General features: G+C 23.4%; 1 long non-coding RNA gene across 1 annotated transcript; it reads right to left on the bottom strand.

The window, feature by feature from the left end:
* Positions 1-1040: 1040 nt before the first annotated feature.
* LOC126896894 (uncharacterized) lies at positions 1041-2433 on the bottom strand. Its single transcript, XR_007701979.1, has 3 exons — positions 2246-2433; positions 1764-1947; positions 1041-1108 (listed from the first exon to the last, which is right to left on the bottom strand). It is a non-coding gene; the product is annotated as an uncharacterized LOC126896894 (long non-coding RNA).
* Between the last annotated feature and the right edge of the window lie 11221 nt (positions 2434-13654).

Below are 13654 nucleotides of genomic sequence, written 5' to 3'. Positions count from 1 at the left end.
CTTTATATTTATTACTAGAGTTTCTATTAATTGGCTATTAATAGCCATTTTTAAGGCTATTTTAATGTAAATAATGTTTAAAATAGCCAGAATGTTAAAAAAACACACAAATTATTCAATATTAACTCAATCGAATTAAAATTTTTGAATTTACCTCAATAAAACTTAAATTTTACATTAAAAAAAAATTAGTGAAATTCCAAACTTTAATGACTTTTTAAAAATGGCACTTTTTTGTGAAAATTGGCGTTTTTGAGCTCACTTAAAATCATTAAGAAGTAATTATTTTATTGTGATTTTTAGATATGGTATTTTATAGTGTATAATCTATGTTTGAACCAAAGTTCAAATATTTAAAACAATTATCTTAGAATTTAAAGGTGTACAAAGTTAGAAATTCTAGGTGCAATATTTCTGATAGGGGACCTAATTTCAAAAAAAAATTTTTGAGATATATATCTTCTTTATACACCCTAAAAATTTGAAGTATGAGAAAAAAATTTAACATGTAAAATTTAGCATTAGAAAATCAGTAAAAATGTGCTCAAAATTAAATAATTTAATGATGATTTTTTGTTATTTCCAACTACGTTTTTTAATTGTTTTATATATTATTGTATATGTAATATATTACGATTCAATACAATTATTATATATGTTATAATTCAATGAATTATTCAATTCATTATTTGAGTTGCAAAATAAAAAATCAATTAATTAAATTTATATAATAATATTGTAAAATATTTTAATAAATAATCATGGTTTTATTCTAGTAGTTAGATTATTGTGTCTTTATAAGTAATACCTTAAATAAATAAATAAATATATATTTTAAGCATTCTTATGGTACTGTTATTAATTGGTAAAAATCTGAATTTTCTTCAGATTCCGTATTCCTGAGAATAGTTTTACACAATTTAAACCCCATATTAGGTGTTTTTCATTTTGTTGTACTTTTGAGATGGATATATAAATATATTTTATTCCTGTAATTTTTCTTTGTAAAAATCATAATATTAATTAATAAATAATCATAAGTATTTATTCTTACTTTCGGTTTAGATATAATATCCAGAACTGTCAATAAAAAATTGGTCAAATACCACTAAATTATGATTCAAAATGTTGTAATCATTGAATAAAAAATATTATAAAATCAAATTTGTTAAACAATTTCAATTATTCAACTTCTCTATCCTATCATCAAATTAAAAATAGATATAAATATTATAATGAGATATAAAATTATTTAACGACATATTATTTAATAATTTTTTAAAGAAAAACAATTTTTTTCTTTACGAAGATTATAAATTTTCAAGAAAATGAGTGCAACCTCCCATACTAAAACTATTGATGACCCATCAACATTTTTTATAAGAAAAAAACAAAAAATGGATATTTAAAAAAAATACATTGTATTCATTTATTTTAATTTTTGCAATTTTATACATTTATAATTTTATTTATATAAGATAAATAAAAAAAAAATCATCCATAGCAAATTTAAACGTTAGTTTTAATAATATAAATAATATAAATATTAATAGAATTTTTTTTATAAATACCAGAATAATACATTTTAATTAAACTAAATTAATTTATAAATATTTCCTGTAATCGATTTATAGCTACAACTAAACATTACGAAAAATGGTACGTACGTCCAATAAAAACTTTAAAATCAACTAAATATCGATATTTAAATAGAAATCGATTTAATTTTAATTATTTAAACGAGTTTAGTTACTTGACATTACCTGGAGGCAGTATATTTTACTCCTTAAGTCTTTCAAGGAGTACAGGTTATCGTTCTCATCGTCGCGCCGGTTGGTCTACAAAGTATCACGTGATCTCTCGATTGATGAGTCACACGTGTACGTGGTCCTCCAAACAACAGGGCGTTTGCTACAAGAAGTATTTAATTTGAAATTGCATCATAATCTAGAATTTCGTGTTGAGAAAAAAGAATAATAGAGAGAGTTCAAATTCTATTTTTATAAATTTATAACTGAACTAGATAAATTACATAATAAGTGCTTTTGAAGCAGTTACTCTTAAATAAAATCTAATTTTAATATAATTGCTAAGAGTGACTGAGATCACAGACCTTGATTAGCTCATGACATAAAAAATAATTACTTAGAAACATACGTGATACGTGTAAGGGCAACCGTTATTGCTAGAGGTAATATGTCAAATTATATAAAAAGACTTGCAAAAAAAATTGAATAATTATTACCTTTACTCAAGTCAATTCCACAAGCAATAAGTTGTACAATTACATATTTGCACACTGAATCAATGAATGTGACTTATACAGCTAACGTTTTCACTCACATACTTCATTATAAAAAGATAACTCAATAATCTAATTTTATTATTGTGGTGTTCAAAGTTTTAAAATTGCTATATTAAAAATTAAAAAAAAACAACTTATGGCGACAAGACTGTAGTTAAGTCTGCTTTATCCATAATAGTAAAATAAAACCTTTTATTTTAATTATATAGCACTTCTTTTATCGAGTTCTCTTAACAAGAATATTTAATGTATTGTTTAACAATATATTTGACGTATTTCGATATAAAACTTTACATCTGAAAAACTCCATGCCTGAATGTTTCCATATTTTCCTATATTTATAGCCTTCACTGCACATATGCATGCATAGTTACAAAAGTTGCTTTAATTACATATACAATAAGTATTTTTAATTCATATAATAAAGGGCTACAAAAATACTGACGAGATAAAAGATAAATTCTTTAGACAAGAAAATATTGATTTTATCAATTTTTAGATCCCCTAAGAAAAATTAAACAAAATATTTTTCAAATTTTCTTACATAGTAAAAGAATATTGGTAAGAGGTTTAAAAAATCTATATCTGTTATTTTTATAATTTATAAGATATGAATTAAAAAAAATTGTAAGAAATGTTTCGAAATTTAAAATAAAAACATTAGTAGAAATATGTTATTTAAAGGAAAATATTATATCTTTTTCTCTGTATTTGGCATACACTTTAATGTATTTAACACAATTTAACGGTTCAATAAATTATTGCAAGTAAAATAGTTAATCGTTTTTTGACTGTTCAATTTTTATTACTTTTTAATTAAAAAAAGTTAATATTTGAAAATTAAATTTTGAGAAATATTAAGGGTTAATTATTTTTTAATTTTATTATATAAAATTTGCTCTTCAAAATGCTTTTCTAGAACTATATTTTCTGAACTTATGTAGCAAAAATACTTTATATTAACTTGATTGTCTCCAAACCTATATTTATATATATATATATATATTTTATTTTTGAAATGTTCATTTAATAAACCTTTGAAAATTAGTCTCACCTTATTTTGAAAAAAAATAATGTGACTTGGCATTATGATCTCCGGTGTACAGAAATAAGTTTGTCTTTTCAATAATGCACATCAATTAAGTATCAAAAATTTCAGGACACCTACATATTTAAAAATATTAATTAATAATAACTATCAGTAAAATAAATTAAAAAAACAGTTATAGTAAATCGGTTTCTCCTTGAACTCATTAAAAGCTTACATTTGATAAAAAATAAATCAAACTACAATGTTCTGGAATAACGGTTTTGAGATATTCCTAATACAATCGGTTATTTAAATATATTATCTGACCCTCTATTTAACAAAAAATATACATAATAATCAATGTTTGTTATTAAGATATATAAACAAATTCATATTCTTATGATTACGAATACCTGTTAAATGATAATTTATAGAGAATATATTTAATCTTCTATAGTTAATTAAAACCCGTTACAAAAACTAACAATAAAAAAGTGAAAAATTTGTAAATCATATTAAATTGAAATGGTAGGTATAATTTAAAACAATCAATTTGCTTGAGGCATTACCATACCTTGAAATTATAATTTTCGTCTGTACTTCCTGATATGTCCTACAAATAATACATTGTATTCGATAGATGTACTTTTTTACTTTTGACTTTATAGCTACTTTGACAAGCTAACCTACATATAAATCTAAATGTAATAAGTTTTTAATATTATTAATATTTTATACATCCCTAAAAAATGAATAATTTATAATCGTTATAAATATTTCCTTAAATAATTTATACTACTTAATACCTACCCTTAATAAATAGTCTTACAACAATTTGTTTACATTTTCAAATTCAACAAGCAACCTTTAATGATACCAATTAATTTAATTTATATTGTATTCTATTTTAATAAATATATTCGTTTAATAGTAATAAATACTGAAAAAGAAACCTGAAATCTAATTAAATGGTTATATGTGATCAAAAATCATTTAAAATCAAATCTATGAAATTTTTATATTAACCTTGAATTTAAAATAATTTCTTTACATGGGAATATTTTATTTGTTTTAAAACATATAACATACTTAAAAATAGACCTTGAGACCTAATCAATATCATTTAAAATATAACGTGCATTAATATTTTTGCTTGACACAAAAAATTTTACAACTAAAAAAAATCTAAAATATTCATAGAATAGATTGTAAATGTTATTGGTTATAGGTTATTATAAAAATAATTGATACTTCATTTACTTTTTAATGTATATTTAATTTAGACTAGAAGTTTGTCAGCTTTGCTTTTTTCAGTATATATCTGTGAAAGTGATTTATAAAAAAAATAACGTAACCTGTTAGGATGAACAATTAAATTATTTTTTGTTCCGACAGGCGTCAACTTAAGATCATGTTATAAAATATTATGACTCACTAAAATTAGAACGTGGTTTTACCCAGCCTAAAGGTACCAATCAAATATTTATCAATATTATATAGACCTTCAGTGCTTTTCTAAAAAATGAGTCACACCATAATTATTATTTACACTTCAAAATTATGCAAAAGCAGTAAGTTCCTATAGTGTCCAGCATTCTATTCTAGACACTGTGTAAATGGACAAGTTTTAGAACAAGCTATGATTCATGAGTTTTTAGCAGTAAATACATTTATTTAACTCTGGGTTTCTTCCTTACATTGAATAAATTAGATCTGTCGATGCATTAAAACATCAACTTTATGATTTCCCTGACTTTGAAAGTTAGCTACCAAGAAACTTTTTTATATTCTTCAAGTAAAGTCCAATTATAAAAACACATATATCTAAAATATTTTCTTGATTAGCTATTAATAATTATAACATAATGATGTTACTAACAATAACGTTTAAAAAAGGTCTACAAAAAAAAAACCGACAATTTTTTATTATTAAATCAATTATATTTTTATTATTCAAACAAAATGTCAGTTGGCTTGATACACTTTTTGATCTACTTGACCAAAATTGTTGCAAATAAAATGTATATCGTATAATTTAATGTTTAATAGTTTAAAAGTAAAATGTTACAATATAGATTTTAGCTTCGATGCGAAGCGGAGAAGGTATTAATTTTACTATGATGTGTTTTTTTTTTAGCTTCGATGCGAAGCTGAGAAGGTATTTTATGTCTGTTGCCACTTTTTCTCAGCTCTAACTGGACCGATTTCTTTCAACAATACGTCAAAAGATCACAAATCGTATCTAGTTGAAGACATTACCCTTAAAAATTGAAAAAAATTCCCTCGTTCCCCGCAAATGGGGGAAATATCCAAAAAAATTACAAATTTAAAAATCGCTAATTTTGTCATTTTTTTCACATTTTTTTCTTAAAACTTCCATAACTTTTTCAAAAATCAACAAATCAACATAATTTTTTTTTATAATAAAATCTTAGATACTTACCTTTCATTTGATATCATTTTTTTGAAAATCTATCACTTAACCTGCTTATTAGGAGGGATTTAAAATAGCAACTTTTTTACGAAAATTNTGGGGGGGATTTAAAATGGCAACTTTTTTACAAAAATTAATTTTTTCAACTTAATTTTTGAAAATGTTCCGGAAATACTGCGTCCTTTAAACATATATCAAATTAAAGCTTATTTTATGTACTACAAAATGAAAAAAAAAAATTTGTCCCGACACTTTTTTTTCTACATTTAAACGGCTGCCGTAGTTAAAAAAACACTATTTTTGTGTTAAAATTTTCGATTTTCGATTTTAAATTTTCAACTTAAAAATGCTATAACTTTTTGAAAAATGTATATATCAGCACAAATTTTTTTTTCTAGATACATTATAAGTACATCTTTCATTTAACATACTTTTTATTAAAATTGAACAATTTCCCCTTATATAGGGGGCGTTCAAAACTTGAAATATTGTAAAAAACATAGATCTTTTTCAAGTGAACTTTTAAAAATGTTCCGAAAATACTGCGTCCTTTAAACATATATCAAATTAAAGGTTATGTTATATACTATCAAATGAAAAAAAAATTTGTCCCGACATCTTATCTTCTATGTGCAAATGTCTGTCGAAAATTAAAAAAAAATGTAATGTTTGCGATAAAAATTACCTTTTATCGGGATGTTTTTTGTACTTAAAACTGCCATAACTTTTTCAAAAATGAACAAATAAAAATAATATTTTTTTGTATTGAAACCTTAGATATTTCCCTTTCATTTGATATAATTTTTTTTGAAAATCTAACATTTATTCTGCTCACTGGGGGGGATTTAAAATAGTAACTTTTTTACAAAAAATAACTTTTTCAACTTAATTTTTGAAAATGTTCCGGAAATACTGCGTCCTTTAAACATATATCAAATTAAAGTTTATTTTATGTACTATAAAATGAAAAAAAAAATTTGTCCCAGAAATCTATCTTCTATGTCCAAATGGCTACCATATTCAAAAATATGCTATTTTAAAAAATTTTTTTTTTTAATTTAACACTATCTACAGATTTGCATTGAAGCGTTTTTTATGATAGTAATTTTAATCACTGTCAGATATCATCTATACTGGACCCAACTATGCCACGACCCCACTGTGCTGGATTTTATTTAAAATAATTTAGTATTAAACTAAGTATAATAACATATTAATATTAAGAATTAAATTTTATTATTTGAGTAAAGATTATTTATTTTGAAAGGTATAAATTCATAAATATTGTTTGCATAAAAAATTTAAAAAAACCCAGCACAGGGGGGTCGTGGTACAGTGGTGACATAACATATTTGGATCAAGTATAATGATATCTGACAATGATTAAAATCACTATCATAAAAAACGCTTCAATGCAAATCTTTAAATAGTGTTTAATTTTAAAAAATAGGTGGATTATTCTAAAAGCAACATGATCTGCTAGTTCGTTATTAATATCCTGATTCAGATAAAGTATATCGAATGAAAAAGGGATTATTAAAAATAATTATTTCTCATAAAAAAATTATGTTGATCCATACACTTTTCAAAAAGTTATAGCATTATAAAGTTAAAAATATAAAAAAGAATTTTTTTAAAAAAATCGTATTTTTTTTATAAACTTTGATGTCTGTTTTCACCATGAAGATAAAATAAAGTCCGAAATTTTCTTTTTGCATAATAAAGTATATTACATTAGCTTTAATTTAAGATATATATAAAAGTGTCAGACTTTCCGGAACACTTTCAAAAGTTAAGTTGAAAAAGTTCTACTTTCTACATGCATTTTTAAGATTTGAACCCCCCCTGTATTAAGGAAACTGGTCCGATTTAAAAAAAAGTATGTCAAATGAAAAAAAAATATAAATATTATTTCTTATAAAAAAATTGTATTGATCCATACATTTTTCAAAAAGTTATAACATTTTAAAGTTAAAAATGTAAAATACAAAATCGAAAATTTTCACACGAAAATAGCATTCGGTAGCCATTTTCACCGTGAAGATAAAATAAAGTCCGAAATTTTTTTTTTGCATAATAAAGAATATTACATTAGCTTTAATTTAAGATATATATAAAAGTGTCAGACCTTCCGGAACATTTTCAAAAGTTCAGTTGAAAAAGTTAATATTTTGTAAAATAGTTGTCATTTTAAATCTCCCTCTGTGGACAGTTAAAGGATCAGATATAACAAAAAAATATACCAAATGAAAGATAATGATATCATGCATCTATATAAAAAAAAATTATTATTGATATGTTCATTTTTAAAAAAGTTATGGCAGTTTTTAGTAAAAAAAATTGAAAAAATTTTGAAAATTAGCGATTTTTAAATTTGCAATTTTTTGGAGGTTCCCCCCATTTACGGGGAACGAGGGAAATTTTTTCAATTTTTGAGAGTAATGCCTTCGACTAGATACGATTTATGATCTTTTGACGTATCATTGAAAGAAATCTGTTCGGTGAGAGCTGAGAAAAAGTGGTAACAGACACAAAAAAAAAAAAACACATCTTAGTAAAACCAATACCTTCTCAGCTTCGCATCGAAGCTAAAACAAAATAAATTCCTTTTTAAAAATATTTTTTAAAAAGTTATACTAGCTTAATGTCAAAATAAATATTTTCAAAAAGTTGTTAAAAAAATTTACTAAATTTAATGTATTATAAAATTTGATTATAATTGTAAAAATCCATAGTGAAATTTAAATGAAATTAAAAATCATTTTTTGAAATTATTAGAAAATAAATTTTCAAAACCCCTGTGCTGGGGTTTTTTTTTTTTTGTGTGTCTGTCATAACAGACTTTCACTGGACCGATTTTGATGAACAATATGTCAAAAGATCACAAATTGTATCTAGTCGAAGTCTTAATCCTCAAAAGTTGAAAAAATTTCCGTAATTCCGTAAATAGTGGAATACTCCAAAAAAATTACACATTTAAAAATCGCTGATTTTCCACATTTTTTCAATTTTTTTTACTTAAAACTGACATAACTTTTTTAAAAATGACCTTTTAATATATTTTTTTTATATAGATACGTGAGATATTTAACTATCATTTTGTATATTTTATTTATAAATCTGACCCTTTACCTGTCCACAGGGGGATTCAAAATGACAACTTTTTCACAAAAAATTAATTTTTTCAACTGAACTTTTGAAAATGTTCCGGAAATACTTTATATTACATATGTAATATGCTTAATTTTGAAAAAAAAAATTTGACCTCTGGACTTGTCATGGTTAAAACGGACATCAAGGTTATAGAAAAACGTACGTTTTCCATGAAAAAATTCTGGATTTTTATTTTTAAATTTATATTGCTATAGTTTTTGAAAAAATGTATGGATTAATATAATTTTTTTTATAAATAATTATTGTATACTCCTTTAATCTGACACAATTTTTTTTTGAAATCGGGTCATATCACTTTATATAAGTGGGGTCAAAGTTTTAAACATGCGTATTGAAACTAGGACATTTTCAATTTAATTTTTAAAAGTGTTCCGGAAATACTGAAACTTTTATATAAATCATAAATTAAAGCTCATGTAATATACTTTAATTTGACCTTTGGATTTGTCTTCGTGGTAAAAATGACTACCGTAATTAAAATTATGCTATTATTGTGTTTAAATTTTGGGTTTCGTTTATTTAAAATACTTAACAAGGGGAGTACACTGATTTTCATAAATATTATACAAATCAAATTAATATAGCATTTCTAAGTTAGAATAAATTTTCAACTCCTTTGATTTTTATCTCATTTAGATTCAATAACTTCAATAAAGATAAAATTAAGGGAATAAGAGTTATTGTTGCTTTTGAAATAATCTACTAATTTCTTAAAATTAAACTTTATCTGCAGATTTTCATCGAAGCGTTTCTTATGATAGTGATTTTAATCACTGTCAGATATCATCTATACTTGTCCCAACTATACTACATCCATACTGTGCTACAGTTAATTTTTGTTTAGATTCGTTTACACATTCAAATATTGTACATATTAGTTTTTTGCAAACCAGTTTTGCACAAATAAATTTAATGTCCATCTTTATCCTTCTTAGACAAAAACTTATCAATAACCTCGAAAGTTTCTGAGTGTCAGCCAATCATACTTTGAGAACCATCATTCATTTACTCACTTGCATAGTAGTTTATTCATCTTTTTTTTGTCTTACAACACATTATTATCATTATTATTTAAAATAATGTTTACACTGGAAAGAAGCAGCAATATTTTTTAGAATCTCCGTGTGAGATGATTAATGTAAATTAAATTAATTTAGTGATCACATGTCAGTCACGACCCAAAAATGCTGAATTAATAATGATTTGAAAGATTTTTGATTAATATAAAAATAATACAATCCATTAACCGTGAAAATTTGTCTTTGTTTTCTCTTCGATATGATTATATGTTTGTGTAAGTATTTGTAGCATGACATTCGCGTGTTTACAAAAGATAATTAATATTGAAAATTCCGGTCGCAATAGTCGATCTGTAATTCATGTGGCTGTTACCTTAAACGGATAAACACCGGGAAAGAATGTGAAACCAAACATAATATCGCCTTCTTCAGTTAAACGATTAAAAGAATAGAAAAACAAACAAATGAAACAACACTTAACAATTATGAAACAAATGATGCAATTTCGGACCTTATAAAAACATTGATATGAGATTGTTCATCTGTGTTGACTAATTTCGAGTGACCAAGAAAACAATAACAATTTTTCATTATTTAATCTTTAATTAAAGTAATCTAAAGTTAATTTAATATTATTTTGTTTATTAGACTATTACTAAGCAAAATAAGATACAACTTAAAACGATTGAATTTAGAAGTGCCATATTAAAGATGATATTTGAGCATTATGGCACTCTTCTTGGATAGGTACTACATTTGATTATTATTTGGTACTATATTTGATCTGTTCAATTATTAAAATAATCAAGCAAATAAAATTGAATAAACACCGAACTTTAACATATCAAAAACATTTTTTTACATTAAATTTTAATTTGGAGAATTAATTAACGATGTATCACCTATTTATTTTATCATACAAAACAATAAATTTTCATTTTGATACTTCAAAGCTATTCAATTTATCTCATTTTTCAGTAGCACCGATCCTTAAGTATACATCATTAATATTTCCATCTCTAATATTCTTAATATATATGTATTATGGTTTCAAAACATTATTCAAGGTTGTAATATCATAAAATTTAGATTTGTTAATAAACATCCGGAATTTCATGAAAAAGATACTTAAATAATAAATATGAGCAAAAAAACCCAACACAGTGAGGACGTGGCATAGTCGGGTCTAGTATAAATGATATCTGACAGTGATTAAAATCACTATCATGAAAATCGCCGAAATTTTTTTTGTCCATAATAAAGTATATTACATTAGCTTTAATTTAAGATATATATAAAAGTGTCAGTATTTCCAGAACAATATATATATATATGTTTATTTATTCATATATTACACTTATAAATCATAAAGCTTGTAATCAGAATATAAATAAGGATATAGGAGATCATGTAGCTTTTTAAATAATCCATAATCGAAGCTATAAGATCATCGAAAATTTGATGGTTAATATTGTTTTTTATGATGCAATTCAGATAAATTTTGATATCGGTGCCACTCATAAAGCCAATAGGTGTGTAGGATGGTGAAATGTTTGTTTTTTTTTCTTTTATCATAGTTTTAAAAACATTAACACGCAAAATGACTTTTGGAACTTTATGACTTTCAAAATATATAAATCATTAAAAGGAATTTTTTTTCCGACCACGATTTTATTTAATTTCATTGTATAACATATTGTTAAATATAAAAATAAAACTTAACATTTAAGTTTAAAATATAATAATTTCTCAGACTTCATTTATTTTACTGAAAATATTAATTAAAAATATTATCTACTTACATCACAAATTTTTGATTAAAATAAAAACTACATAATTTTTAAAAATTAAAAATTAATCAAAAATTTACCATTAAAATTTAAAATATAACAATAGCTCAGATTTAAGTTATTTAAATTAAAAAATTGTGTTCAATTTATATCACAATAACTAAATTAATATTATATGAATTAAACTATCATATTTTTATAAAAATTTAGTATTATAAGGTTAATACTAACAATTTTACAATTTTAAATAAGTGTAATACATAATATAAAGAACTAAATTTTTTTTCTTGGCCACTTATCAAATTGCTTATATAATTTAAACAATTTATCTGGAATTTATTTTAATGTTTTTTATGTATCTAAAACTTTTTCTTTCTGCATTGGACATATTTTTTTATATGATTTTGCTGAAAGTAATGATATGAGATAGTTATCTATTCCAAACTTGAAGGTCTTCTTTACAGAACTATTTACAAACTCTTTAACAATAACAATACTTTTTTTTATCAGCATTGGATTTAAATTGACTAAAAATGACACATTAAATGATTCTTTTTTTCCACTTTTTGAACGCTGGCTTTCTAGTGAAAATGTAGATTTTTTTATACAAAAGTTTTCACCATGTTTTGATATCAAGTATATCATTCCTATTTACTAAGTAATTTGAAAATTTGTTAGGTTTTTTTCTAGCACTGTAGAATATCCTCGTTAGTTTTTTCATATCATAGTATCTAACAGTCTTTCTTAAAAATTTATTTATTAATCCGAAGTATTTATCACATGGAAGGAGAGGGTGCCCTCTTGTAGGTAATCTGTACAAGATTTTTTTTAACAATCCTGTATCTATAAAAGCTAACAAAAACCGAATAACATGGTTAGTTTTATTTTGTCGTCCACCATACTACCTCTATACAAATGCAGTTCTTCAATTTAAAATGTGATATTTTTATTTATATATTTAAATAAAAAAGAACAGATCTCGTCAGGTCTTTTGTGAACTTTTCTTTCGTGATAAAAGAAATATCATTGATTGAAAACTAACTTTCCTGTAATTATTAAACGAAATTTAACAGCTGTTATTATAAAAACGTTCCATCGAAGAAAATTTGATTTGTTTATAATAATTTATGTTCAACTACGGTACTTAACACTATTCATAAATAAACTAAATGTTAAGATAGCGATAGTAAAATATCTATTATACGCAGTTGGTTCTTTTAAAAAGAAAACTATCAGTATATATCCTCAGAACATATTTACTAAAAAAAGTCATTTTCCAAAAAAATTTCACTAATAACCTATCATAAATAAACAATTCAACTTTAAGCTTTAATTGAATAAAGAAAGTATTCATCATAAAAACTGAAAAATTAATGGAAATACTACTTGATAATTAAAACCAATTGGTAAAAAGTTCATTAAGTAAAATAAATTATTTTGAAAATTGTTAATTAGTAAGTTTAGAGACTTAATGCATACATAAAATTTGTTTTATTTTTATTTATAAAATTTCCTTACTAACTAAACATCCTATATAATAACTTTCATTTAATGTAAACATAATATGACATATGATAAAATTTTCATTTTATTTTTCATTGAAATATCCCATACTTCAACTGATAAATTTTTTATTATACTTGAAAGTGAACTAATTATAATCATTTGAAGGAAATTTCATCAATCACTGAATTTGTTTGTTGTTTAAATTATATTTACTTATAGATGACATATATTTATATTGATTTTTGTATGATTAAATAAATAGTACCTATTATATCTAATAGTAACACCCAAATGTTATAACATTCCTACTATAAAACTAAAAAATTAAAGTTAATAAAATACGTATAAATAAATATACGTATTTCGGTAATATTGTTACCGTTATCAATGTTAAAC

This window comes from Daktulosphaira vitifoliae, unplaced genomic scaffold (genome assembly GCF_025091365.1).
Source record: "Daktulosphaira vitifoliae isolate Bord-2020 unplaced genomic scaffold, ASM2509136v1 Scaffold_1, whole genome shotgun sequence".
NCBI lineage: Eukaryota > Metazoa > Arthropoda > Insecta > Hemiptera > Phylloxeridae > Daktulosphaira > Daktulosphaira vitifoliae.
The sequence above is the reverse complement of the archived record's forward strand: the minus strand, read 5'-3'. Positions and strand labels throughout refer to the sequence as shown.